This window comes from Mixophyes fleayi, chromosome 9 (assembly GCF_038048845.1).
Source record: "Mixophyes fleayi isolate aMixFle1 chromosome 9, aMixFle1.hap1, whole genome shotgun sequence".
NCBI lineage: Eukaryota > Metazoa > Chordata > Amphibia > Anura > Limnodynastidae > Mixophyes > Mixophyes fleayi.
The window spans coordinates 29,982,913-29,995,412 of record NC_134410.1 but is presented as its reverse complement, the minus strand read 5'-3'; the positions used below and the strand labels follow the sequence as shown (position 1 = coordinate 29,995,412).

The window sequence follows — 12,500 nt, the reverse complement described above, 5'->3', positions numbered from 1 at the left end:
TTTTTAATCAAAGGAGGATGACTTTTGCTGACCACGAATGGACTAAAATCCTATGACTTGTTTTCAGAAATTATACATCTTGACCAGTTTTTCATAGGATTATGTTTGTGCAAAATAATGTATAAAGGGAAAAACAGAAAGCATTAGATAACTCAACATATTGTGCCAATATGCATGTAGACTTTTCAAAGACTTGAGTATGTTCATTGAAATTTTGGTCGAAATCAAGTTTTGAAATGTAAATGTTTTGCAACACTCTTAAAACAGAGTTTGGTAAGTTTAAGTTCATGAGGAAAGAAATGTTCCCGACCACGAAGGGACTTGAACCCTCAATCTTCTGATCCGAAGTCAGACGCCTTATCCATTAGGCCACGCGGTCTTCCCCAGGTGTTTTAGAGATATTTGGAAAGAGTGCCAAAAGCACACTTCAAGTAAAAAGCTTACAATTTAGCAGTCTTTTTTTGAGGAACGTTTTCTAGCAGAGTTGCATTTAGATGAAGGAAATAGATTCTTCCACAATCTATCACACATACCTTTGGAAAGTGTACCAGAAGCACTATCCAAGTGAAGTGCTAACAACTTAGCAGTCTTTTCTTAAGGAATATTTTGTAACGAGTTGCTTTTAGATGAAGCAAAAAGATTCAAGATTTAATTTCTTTGATTGATTATGGGAGAACAATATATTGTTCAGCTTTAAGAAATGCCAAAACCTAGATTTGTTACAAGCTTTCACTTAACTGGGTAATAGTTTTACATTCTGTTAAGCAAGCTATAAAATCTACTGAGTGGTTTAGGGCTCTAAGTTTAATGGCAATTCTTCCTGAACATTGGTGATCGGATGTCCTTGTTTTTTCCTGAACTTGAATGTTTTGTTTTCCATCTTGGATGCATGAAACAATATTTTATGGCCTCCATTTGGAGACTTATATTCATGACCCATTTTTGATCATTTTTTCTAGGGCTCGATGGAAAATACTGTACTCCTCAAAGGATAAATGTGACTATTATAATTAATTGATTCTAAGAATTGCACATGACAATTATTCCGAGCTTAGCTCTGCCATAATGTAAAAACCTTGAGTTATGTTGATTTTAAGCCATATGCAGCACACACTAACGTCAGCTATTCAATAAGTTATGAGAGAATATTTTTTTAATCAAAGGAGGATGACTTTTGCTGACCACGAATGAACTAAAATCCTATGACTTGTTTTCAGAAATTATACATCTTGACCAGTTTTTCATAGGATTATGTTTGTGCAAAATAATGTATAAAGGGAAAAACAGAAAGCATTAGATAACTCAACATATTGTGCCAATATGCATGTAGACTTTTCAAAGACTTGAGTATGTTCATTGAAATTTTGGTTGAAATCAAGTTTTGAAATGTAAATGTTTTGCAACACTCTCATGGAGTCAATTAAAACAGAGTTTGGTAAGTTTAACTTCATGAGGAAATAAATGTTCCCGACCACGAAGGGACTTGAACCCTCAATCTTCTGATCCGAAGTCAGACGCCTTATCCATTAGGCAACGCGGTCTTCCCCAGGTGTTTTAGAGATATTTGGAAAGAGTGCCAAAAGCACACTTCAAGTAAAAAGCTTACAATTTAGCAGTCTTTTTTTGAGGAACGTTTTCTAGCAGAGTTGCATTTAGATGAAGGAAATAGATTCTTCCACAATCTATCACACATACCTTTGGAAAGTGTACCAGAAGCACTATCCAAGTGAAGTGCTAACAACTTAGCAGTCTTTTCTTAAGGAATATTTTGTAACGAGTTGCTTTTAGATGAAGCAAAAAGATTCAAGATTTAATTTCTTTGATTGATTATGGGAGAACAATATATTGTTCAGCTTTAAGAAATGCCAAAACCTAGATTTGTTATAAGCTTTCACTTAACTGGGTAATAGTTTTACATTCTGTTAAGCAAGCTATAAAATCTACTGAGTGGTTTAGGGCTCTAAGTTTAATGGCAATTCTTCCTGAACATTGGTGATCGGATGTCCTTGTTTTTTCCTGAACTTGAATGTTTTGTTTTCCATCTTGGATGCATGAAACAATATTTTATGGCCTCCATTTGGAGACTTATATTCATGACCCATTTTTGATCATTTTTTCTAGGGCTCGATGGAAAATACTGTACTCCTCAAAGGATAAATGTGACTATTATAATTAATTGATTCTAAGAATTGCACATGACAATTATTCCGAGCTTAGCTCTGCCATAATGTAAAAACCTTGAGTTATGTTGATTTTAAGCCATATGCAGCACACACTAACGTCAGCTATTCAATAAGTTATGAGAGAATATTTTTTTAATCAAAGGAGGATGACTTTTGCTGACCACGAATGGACTAAAATCCTATGACTTGTTTTCAGAAATTATACATCTTGACCAGTTTTTCATAGGATTATGTTTGTGCAAAATAATGTATAAAGGGAAAAACAGAAAGCATTAGATAACTCAACATATTGTGCCAATATGCATGTAGACTTTTCAAAGACTTGAGTATGTTCATTGAAATTTTGGTTGAAATCAAGTTTTGAAATGTAAATGTTTTGCAACACTCTCATGGAGTCAATTAAAACAGAGTTTGGTAAGTTTAAGTTCATGAGGAAAGAAATGTTCCCGACCACGAAGGGACTTGAACCCTCAATCTTCTGATCCGAAGGCAGACGCCTTATCCATTAGGCCACGCGGTCTTCCCCAGGTGTTTTAGAGATATTTGGAAAGAGTGCCAAAAGCACACTTCAAGTAAAAAGCTTACAATTTAGCAGTCTTTTTTTGAGGAACGTTTTCTAGCAGAGTTGCATTTAGATGAAGGAAATAGATTCTTCCACAATCTATCACACATACCTTTGGAAAGTGTACCAGAAGCACTATCCAAGTGAAGTGCTAACAACTTAGCAGTCTTTTCTTAAGGAATATTTTGTAACGAGTTGCTTTTAGATGAAGCAAAAAGATTCAAGATTTAATTTCTTTGATTGATTATGGGAGAACAATATATTGTTCAGCTTTAAGAAATGCCAAAACCTAGATTTGTTACAAGCTTTCACTTAACTGGGTAATAGTTTTACATTCTATTAAGCAAGCTATAAAATCTACTGAGTGGTTTAGGGCTCTAAGTTCAATGGCAATTCTTCCTGAACATTGGTGATCGGATGTCCTTGTTTTTTCCTGAACTTGAATGTTTTGTTTTCCATCTTGGATGCATGAAACAATATTTTATGGCCTCCATTTGGAGACTTATATTCATGACCCATTTTGATCATTTTTTCTAGGGCTCGATGGAAAATACTGTACTCCTCAAAGGATAAATGTGACTATTATAATTAATTGATTCTAAGAATTGCACATGACAATTATTCCGAGCTTAGCTCTGCCATAATGTAAAAACCTTGAGTTATGTTGATTTTAAGCCATATGCAGCACACACTAACGTCAGCTATTCAATAAGTTATGAGAGAATATTTTTTTAATCAAAGGAGGATGACTTTTGCTGACCACGAATGAACTAAAATCCTATGACTTGTTTTCAGAAATTATACATCTTGACCAGTTTTTCATAGGATTATGTTTGTGCAAAATAATGTATAAAGGGAAAAACAGAAAGCATTAGATAACTCAACATATTGTGCCAATATGCATGTAGACTTTTCAAAGACTTGAGTATGTTCATTGAAATTTTGGTCGAAATCAAGTTTTGAAATGTAAATGTTTTGCAACACTCTCATGGAGTCAATTAAAACAGAGTTTGGTAAGTTTAAGTTCATGAGGAAAGAAATGTTCCCGACCACAAAGGGACTTGAACCCTCAATCTTCTGATCCGAAGTCAGACGCCTTATCCATTAGGCCACGCGGTCTTCCCCAGGTGTTTTAGAGATATTTGGAAAGAGTGCCAAAAGCACACTTCAAGTAAAAAGCTTACAATTTAGCAGTCTTTTTTTGAGGAACGTTTTCTAGCAGAGTTGCATTTAGATGAAGGAAATAGATTCTTCCACAATCTATCACACATACCTTTGGAAAGTGTACCAGAAGCACTATCCAAGTGAAGTGCTAACAACTTAGCAGTCTTTTCTTAAGGAATATTTTGTAACGAGTTGCTTTTAGATGAAGCAAAAAGATTCAAGATTTAATTTCTTTGATTGATTATGGGAGAACAATATATTGTTCAGCTTTAAGAAATGCCAAAACCTAGATTTGTTACAAGCTTTCACTTAACTGGGTAATAGTTTTACATTCTGTTAAGCAAGCTATAAAATCTACTGAGTGGTTTAGGGCTCTAAGTTTAATGGCAATTCTTCCTGAACATTGGTGATCGGATGTCCTTGTTTTTTCCTGAACTTGAATGTTTTGTTTTCCATCTTGGATGCATGAAACAATATTTTATGGCCTCCATTTGGAGACTTATATTCATGACCCATTTTTGATCATTTTTTCTAGGGCTCGATGGAAAATACTGTACTCCTCAAAGGATAAATGTGACTATTATAATTAATTGATTCTAAGAATTGCACATGACAATTATTCCGAGCTTAGCTCTGCCATAATGTAAAAACCTTGAGTTATGTTGATTTTTAGCCATATGCAGCACACACTAACGTCAGCTATTCAATAAGTTATGAGAGAATATTTTTTTAATCAAAGGAGGATGACTTTTGCTGACCACGAATGAACTAAAATCCTATGACTTGTTTTCAGAAATTATACATCTTGACCAGTTTTTCATAGGATTATGTTTGTGCAAAATAATGTATAAAGGGAAAAACAGAAAGCATTAGATAACTCAACATATTGTGCCAATATGCATGTAGACTTTTCAAAGACTTGAGTATGTTCATTGAAATTTTGGTTGAAATCAAGTTTTGAAATGTAAATGTTTTGCAACACTCTCATGGAGTCAATTAAAACAGAGTTTGGTAAGTTTAAGTTCATGAGGAAAGAAATGTTCCCGACCACGAAGGGACTTGAACCCTCAATCTTCTGATCCGAAGTCAGACGCCTTATCCATTAGGCCACGTGGTCTTCCCCAGGTGTTTTAGAGATATTTGGAAAGAGTGCCAAAAGCACACTTCAAGTAAAAAGCTTACAATTTAGCAGTCTTTTTTTGAGGAACGTTTTCTAGCAGAGTTGCATTTAGATGAAGGAAATAGATTCTTCCACAATCTATCACACATACCTTTGGAAAGTGTACCAGAAGCACTATCCAAGTGAAGTGCTAACAACTTAGCAGTCTTTTCTTAAGGAATATTTTGTAACGAGTTGCTTTTAGATGAAGCAAAAAGATTCAAGATTTAATTTCTTTGATTGATTATGGGAGAACAATATATTGTTCAGCTTTAAGAAATGCCAAAACCTAGATTTGTTACAAGCTTTCACTTAACTGGGTAATAGTTTTACATTCTGTTAAGCAAGCTATAAAATCTACTGAGTGGTTTAGGGCTCTAAGTTTAATGGCAATTCTTCCTGAACATTGGTGATCGGATGTCCTTGTTTTTTCCTGAACTTGAATGTTTTGTTTTCCATCTTGGATGCATGAAACAATATTTTATGGCCTCCATTTGGAGACTTATATTCATGACCCATTTTGATCATTTTTTCTAGGGCTCGATGGAAAATACTGTACTCCTCAAAGGATAAATGTGACTATTATAATTAATTGATTCTAAGAATTGCACATGACAATTATTCCGAGCTTAGCTCTGCCATAATGTAAAAACCTTGAGTTATGTTGATTTTAAGCCATATGCAGCACACACTAACGTCAGCTATTCAATAAGTTATGAGAGAATATTTTTTTAATCAAAGGAGGATGACTTTTGCTGACCACGAATGAACTAAAATCCTATGACTTGTTTTCAGAAATTATACATCTTGACCAGTTTTTCATAGGATTATGTTTGTGCAAAATAATGTATAAAGGGAAAAACAGAAAGCATTAGATAACTCAACATATTGTGCCAATATGCATGTAGACTTTTCAAAGACTTGAGTATGTTCATTGAAATTTTGGTTGAAATCAAGTTTTGAAATGTAAATGTTTTGCAACACTCTCATGGAGTCAATTAAAACAGAGTTTGGTAAGTTTAAGTTCATGAGGAAAGAAATGTTCCCGACCACGAAGGGACTTGAACCCTCAATCTTCTGATCCGAAGTCAGACGCCTTATCCATTAGGCCACGTGGTCTTCCCTAGGTGTTTTAGAGATATTTGGAAAGAGTGCCAAAAGCACACTTCAAGTAAAAAGCTTACAATTTAGCAGTCTTTTTTTGAGGAACGTTTTCTAGCAGAGTTGCATTTAGATGAAGGAAATAGATTCTTCCACAATCTATCACACATACCTTTGGAAAGTGTACCAGAAGCACTATCCAAGTGAAGTGCTAACAACTTAGCAGTCTTTTCTTAAGGAATATTTTGTAACGAGTTGCTTTTAGATGAAGCAAAAAGATTCAAGATTTAATTTCTTTGATTGATTATGGGAGAACAATATATTGTTCAGCTTTAAGAAATGCCAAAACCTAGATTTGTTACAAGCTTTCACTTAACTGGGTAATAGTTTTACATTCTGTTAAGCAAGCTATAAAATCTACTGAGTGGTTTAGGGCTCTAAGTTTAATGGCAATTCTTCCTGAACATTGGTGATCGGATGTCCTTGTTTTTTCCTGAACTTGAATGTTTTGTTTTCCATCTTGGATGCATGAAACAATATTTTATGGCCTCCATTTGGAGACTTATATTCATGACCCATTTTGATCATTTTTTCTAGGGCTCGATGGAAAATACTGTACTCCTCAAAGGATAAATGTGACTATTATAATTAATTGATTCTAAGAATTGCACATGACAATTATTCCGAGCTTAGCTCTGCCATAATGTAAAAACCTTGAGTTATGTTGATTTTAAGCCATATGCAGCACACACTAACGTCAGCTATTCAATAAGTTATGAGAGAATATTTTTTTAATCAAAGGAGGATGACTTTTGCTGACCACGAATGAACTAAAATCCTATGACTTGTTTTCAGAAATTATACATCTTGACCAGTTTTTCATAGGATTATGTTTGTGCAAAATAATGTATAAAGGGAAAAACAGAAAGCATTAGATAACTCAACATATTGTGCCAATATGCATGTAGACTTTTCAAAGACTTGAGTATGTTCATTGAAATTTTGGTCGAAATCAAGTTTTGAAATGTAAATGTTTTGCAACACTCTCATGGAGTCAATTAAAACAGAGTTTGGTAAGTTTAAGTTCATGAGGAAAGAAATGTTCCCGACCACAAAGGGACTTGAACCCTCAATCTTCTGATCCGAAGTCAGACGCCTTATCCATTAGGCCACGCGGTCTTCCCCAGGTGTTTTAGAGATATTTGGAAAGAGTGCCAAAAGCACACTTCAAGTAAAAAGCTTACAATTTAGCAGTCTTTTTTTGAGGAACGTTTTCTAGCAGAGTTGCATTTAGATGAAGGAAATAGATTCTTCCACAATCTATCACACATACCTTTGGAAAGTGTACCAGAAGCACTATCCAAGTGAAGTGCTAACAACTTAGCAGTCTTTTCTTAAGGAATATTTTGTAACGAGTTGCTTTTAGATGAAGCAAAAAGATTCAAGATTTAATTTCTTTGATTGATTATGGGAGAACAATATATTGTTCAGCTTTAAGAAATGCCAAAACCTAGATTTGTTACAAGCTTTCACTTAACTGGGTAATAGTTTTACATTCTGTTAAGCAAGCTATAAAATCTACTGAGTGGTTTAGGGCTCTAAGTTTAATGGCAATTCTTCCTGAACATTGGTGATCGGATGTCCTTGTTTTTTCCTGAACTTGAATGTTTTGTTTTCCATCTTGGATGCATGAAACAATATTTTATGGCCTCCATTTGGAGACTTATATTCATGACCCATTTTTGATCATTTTTTCTAGGGCTCGATGGAAAATACTGTACTCCTCAAAGGATAAATGTGACTATTATAATTAATTGATTCTAAGAATTGCACATGACAATTATTCCGAGCTTAGCTCTGCCATAATGTAAAAACCTTGAGTTATGTTGATTTTTAGCCATATGCAGCACACACTAACGTCAGCTATTCAATAAGTTATGAGAGAATATTTTTTTAATCAAAGGAGGATGACTTTTGCTGACCACGAATGAACTAAAATCCTATGACTTGTTTTCAGAAATTATACATCTTGACCAGTTTTTCATAGGATTATGTTTGTGCAAAATAATGTATAAAGGGAAAAACAGAAAGCATTAGATAACTCAACATATTGTGCCAATATGCATGTAGACTTTTCAAAGACTTGAGTATGTTCATTGAAATTTTGGTTGAAATCAAGTTTTGAAATGTAAATGTTTTGCAACACTCTCATGGAGTCAATTAAAACAGAGTTTGGTAAGTTTAAGTTCATGAGGAAAGAAATGTTCCCGACCACGAAGGGACTTGAACCCTCAATCTTCTGATCCGAAGTCAGACGCCTTATCCATTAGGCCACGTGGTCTTCCCCAGGTGTTTTAGAGATATTTGGAAAGAGTGCCAAAAGCACACTTCAAGTAAAAAGCTTACAATTTAGCAGTCTTTTTTTGAGGAACGTTTTCTAGCAGAGTTGCATTTAGATGAAGGAAATAGATTCTTCCACAATCTATCACACATACCTTTGGAAAGTGTACCAGAAGCACTATCCAAGTGAAGTGCTAACAACTTAGCAGTCTTTTCTTAAGGAATATTTTGTAACGAGTTGCTTTTAGATGAAGCAAAAAGATTCAAGATTTAATTTCTTTGATTGATTATGGGAGAACAATATATTGTTCAGCTTTAAGAAATGCCAAAACCTAGATTTGTTACAAGCTTTCACTTAACTGGGTAATAGTTTTACATTCTGTTAAGCAAGCTATAAAATCTACTGAGTGGTTTAGGGCTCTAAGTTTAATGGCAATTCTTCCTGAACATTGGTGATCGGATGTCCTTGTTTTTTCCTGAACTTGAATGTTTTGTTTTCCATCTTGGATGCATGAAACAATATTTTATGGCCTCCATTTGGAGACTTATATTCATGACCCATTTTTGATCATTTTTTCTAGGGCTCGATGGAAAATACTGTACTCCTCAAAGGATAAATGTGACTATTATAATTAATTGATTCTAAGAATTGCACATGACAATTATTCCGAGCTTAGCTCTGCCATAATGTAAAAACCTTGAGTTATGTTGATTTTAAGCCATATGCAGCACACACTAACGTCAGCTATTCAATAAGTTATGAGAGAATATTTTTTTAATCAAAGGAGGATGACTTTTGCTGACCACGAATGGACTAAAATCCTATGACTTGTTTTCAGAAATTATACATCTTGACCAGTTTTTCATAGGATTATGTTTGTGCAAAATAATGTATAAAGGGAAAAACAGAAAGCATTAGATAACTCAACATATTGTGCCAATATGCATGTAGACTTTTCAAAGACTTGAGTATGTTCATTGAAATTTTGGTCGAAATCAAGTTTTGAAATGTAAATGTTTTGCAACACTCTTAAAACAGAGTTTGGTAAGTTTAAGTTCATGAGGAAAGAAATGTTCCCGACCACGAAGGGACTTGAACCCTCAATCTTCTGATCCGAAGTCAGACGCCTTATCCATTAGGCCACGCGGTCTTCCCCAGGTGTTTTAGAGATATTTGGAAAGAGTGCCAAAAGCACACTTCAAGTAAAAAGCTTACAATTTAGCAGTCTTTTTTTGAGGAACGTTTTCTAGCAGAGTTGCATTTAGATGAAGGAAATAGATTCTTCCACAATCTATCACACATACCTTTGGAAAGTGTACCAGAAGCACTATCCAAGTGAAGTGCTAACAACTTAGCAGTCTTTTCTTAAGGAATATTTTGTAACGAGTTGCTTTTAGATGAAGCAAAAAGATTCAAGATTTAATTTCTTTGATTGATTATGGGAGAACAATATATTGTTCAGCTTTAAGAAATGCCAAAACCTAGATTTGTTACAAGCTTTCACTTAACTGGGTAATAGTTTTACATTCTGTTAAGCAAGCTATAAAATCTACTGAGTGGTTTAGGGCTCTAAGTTTAATGGCAATTCTTCCTGAACATTGGTGATCGGATGTCCTTGTTTTTTCCTGAACTTGAATGTTTTGTTTTCCATCTTGGATGCATGAAACAATATTTTATGGCCTCCATTTGGAGACTTATATTCATGACCCATTTTTGATCATTTTTTCTAGGGCTCGATGGAAAATACTGTACTCCTCAAAGGATAAATGTGACTATTATAATTAATTGATTCTAAGAATTGCACATGACAATTATTCCGAGCTTAGCTCTGCCATAATGTAAAAACCTTGAGTTATGTTGATTTTAAGCCATATGCAGCACACACTAACGTCAGCTATTCAATAAGTTATGAGAGAATATTTTTTTAATCAAAGGAGGATGACTTTTGCTGACCACGAATGAACTAAAATCCTATGACTTGTTTTCAGAAATTATACATCTTGACCAGTTTTTCATAGGATTATGTTTGTGCAAAATAATGTATAAAGGGAAAAACAGAAAGCATTAGATAACTCAACATATTGTGCCAATATGCATGTAGACTTTTCAAAGACTTGAGTATGTTCATTGAAATTTTGGTTGAAATCAAGTTTTGAAATGTAAATGTTTTGCAACACTCTCATGGAGTCAATTAAAACAGAGTTTGGTAAGTTTAACTTCATGAGGAAATAAATGTTCCCGACCACGAAGGGACTTGAACCCTCAATCTTCTGATCCGAAGTCAGACGCCTTATCCATTAGGCAACGCGGTCTTCCCCAGGTGTTTTAGAGATATTTGGAAAGAGTGCCAAAAGCACACTTCAAGTAAAAAGCTTACAATTTAGCAGTCTTTTTTTGAGGAACGTTTTCTAGCAGAGTTGCATTTAGATGAAGGAAATAGATTCTTCCACAATCTATCACACATACCTTTGGAAAGTGTACCAGAAGCACTATCCAAGTGAAGTGCTAACAACTTAGCAGTCTTTTCTTAAGGAATATTTTGTAACGAGTTGCTTTTAGATGAAGCAAAAAGATTCAAGATTTAATTTCTTTGATTGATTATGGGAGAACAATATATTGTTCAGCTTTAAGAAATGCCAAAACCTAGATTTGTTATAAGCTTTCACTTAACTGGGTAATAGTTTTACATTCTGTTAAGCAAGCTATAAAATCTACTGAGTGGTTTAGGGCTCTAAGTTTAATGGCAATTCTTCCTGAACATTGGTGATCGGATGTCCTTGTTTTTTCCTGAACTTGAATGTTTTGTTTTCCATCTTGGATGCATGAAACAATATTTTATGGCCTCCATTTGGAGACTTATATTCATGACCCATTTTTGATCATTTTTTCTAGGGCTCGATTGAAAATACTGTACTCCTCAAAGGATAAATGTGACTATTATAATTAATTGATTCTAAGAATTGCACATGACAATTATTCCGAGCTTAGCTCTGCCATAATGTAAAAACCTTGAGTTATGTTGATTTTAAGCCATATGCAGCACACACTAACGTCAGCTATTCAATAAGTTATGAGAGAATATTTTTTTAATCAAAGGAGGATGACTTTTGCTGACCACGAATGGACTAAAATCCTATGACTTGTTTTCAGAAATTATACATCTTGACCAGTTTTTCATAGGATTATGTTTGTGCAAAATAATGTATAAAGGGAAAAACAGAAAGCATTAGATAACTCAACATATTGTGCCAATATGCATGTAGACTTTTCAAAGACTTGAGTATGTTCATTGAAATTTTGGTTGAAATCAAGTTTTGAAATGTAAATGTTTTGCAACACTCTCATGGAGTCAATTAAAACAGAGTTTGGTAAGTTTAAGTTCATGAGGAAAGAAATGTTCCCGACCACGAAGGGACTTGAACCCTCAATCTTCTGATCCGAAGGCAGACGCCTTATCCATTAGGCCACGCGGTCTTCCCCAGGTGTTTTAGAGATATTTGGAAAGAGTGCCAAAAGCACACTTCAAGTAAAAAGCTTACAATTTAGCAGTCTTTTTTTGAGGAACGTTTTCTAGCAGAGTTGCATTTAGATGAAGGAAATAGATTCTTCCACAATCTATCACACATACCTTTGGAAAGTGTACCAGAAGCACTATCCAAGTGAAGTGCTAACAACTTAGCAGTCTTTTCTTAAGGAATATTTTGTAACGAGTTGCTTTTAGATGAAGCAAAAAGATTCAAGATTTAATTTCTTTGATTGATTATGGGAGAACAATATATTGTTCAGCTTTAAGAAATGCCAAAACCTAGATTTGTTACAAGCTTTCACTTAACTGGGTAATAGTTTTACATTCTATTAAGCAAGCTATAAAATCTACTGAGTGGTTTAGGGCTCTAAGTTCAATGGCAATTCTTCCTGAACATTGGTGATCGGATGTCCTTGTTTTTTCCTGAACTTGAATGTTTTGTTTTCCATCTTGGATGCATGAAA

At 34.3% G+C, this 12,500-nt stretch overlaps 11 non-coding genes across 11 annotated transcripts; all 11 read right to left on the bottom strand.

Moving 5' to 3' along the window:
• Positions 1-306: 306 nt before the first annotated feature.
• On the bottom strand, positions 307-379 carry TRNAR-UCG (transfer RNA arginine (anticodon UCG)). Its single transcript has one exon. It is a non-coding gene; the product is annotated as a tRNA-Arg (tRNA).
• A 1,089-nt stretch (positions 380-1,468) lies between these two features.
• TRNAR-UCG (transfer RNA arginine (anticodon UCG)) lies at positions 1,469-1,541 on the bottom strand. The gene has a single exon. It is a non-coding gene; the product is annotated as a tRNA-Arg (tRNA).
• Positions 1,542-2,630: 1,089 nt separating this feature from the next.
• Positions 2,631-2,703, bottom strand: TRNAR-UCG (transfer RNA arginine (anticodon UCG)). The gene has a single exon. It is a non-coding gene; the product is annotated as a tRNA-Arg (tRNA).
• A 1,088-nt stretch (positions 2,704-3,791) lies between these two features.
• Positions 3,792-3,864, bottom strand: TRNAR-UCG (transfer RNA arginine (anticodon UCG)). The gene has a single exon. It is a non-coding gene; the product is annotated as a tRNA-Arg (tRNA).
• Positions 3,865-4,953: 1,089 nt separating this feature from the next.
• Positions 4,954-5,026, bottom strand: TRNAR-UCG (transfer RNA arginine (anticodon UCG)). The gene has a single exon. It is a non-coding gene; the product is annotated as a tRNA-Arg (tRNA).
• Positions 5,027-6,114: 1,088 nt separating this feature from the next.
• On the bottom strand, positions 6,115-6,187 carry TRNAR-UCG (transfer RNA arginine (anticodon UCG)). The gene has a single exon. It is a non-coding gene; the product is annotated as a tRNA-Arg (tRNA).
• Positions 6,188-7,275: 1,088 nt separating this feature from the next.
• Positions 7,276-7,348, bottom strand: TRNAR-UCG (transfer RNA arginine (anticodon UCG)). Its single transcript has one exon. It is a non-coding gene; the product is annotated as a tRNA-Arg (tRNA).
• A 1,089-nt stretch (positions 7,349-8,437) lies between these two features.
• TRNAR-UCG (transfer RNA arginine (anticodon UCG)) lies at positions 8,438-8,510 on the bottom strand. The gene has a single exon. It is a non-coding gene; the product is annotated as a tRNA-Arg (tRNA).
• A 1,077-nt stretch (positions 8,511-9,587) lies between these two features.
• Positions 9,588-9,660, bottom strand: TRNAR-UCG (transfer RNA arginine (anticodon UCG)). Its single transcript has one exon. It is a non-coding gene; the product is annotated as a tRNA-Arg (tRNA).
• Positions 9,661-10,749: 1,089 nt separating this feature from the next.
• Positions 10,750-10,822, bottom strand: TRNAR-UCG (transfer RNA arginine (anticodon UCG)). The gene has a single exon. It is a non-coding gene; the product is annotated as a tRNA-Arg (tRNA).
• A 1,089-nt stretch (positions 10,823-11,911) lies between these two features.
• Positions 11,912-11,984, bottom strand: TRNAR-UCG (transfer RNA arginine (anticodon UCG)). The gene has a single exon. It is a non-coding gene; the product is annotated as a tRNA-Arg (tRNA).
• Between the last annotated feature and the right edge of the window lie 516 nt (positions 11,985-12,500).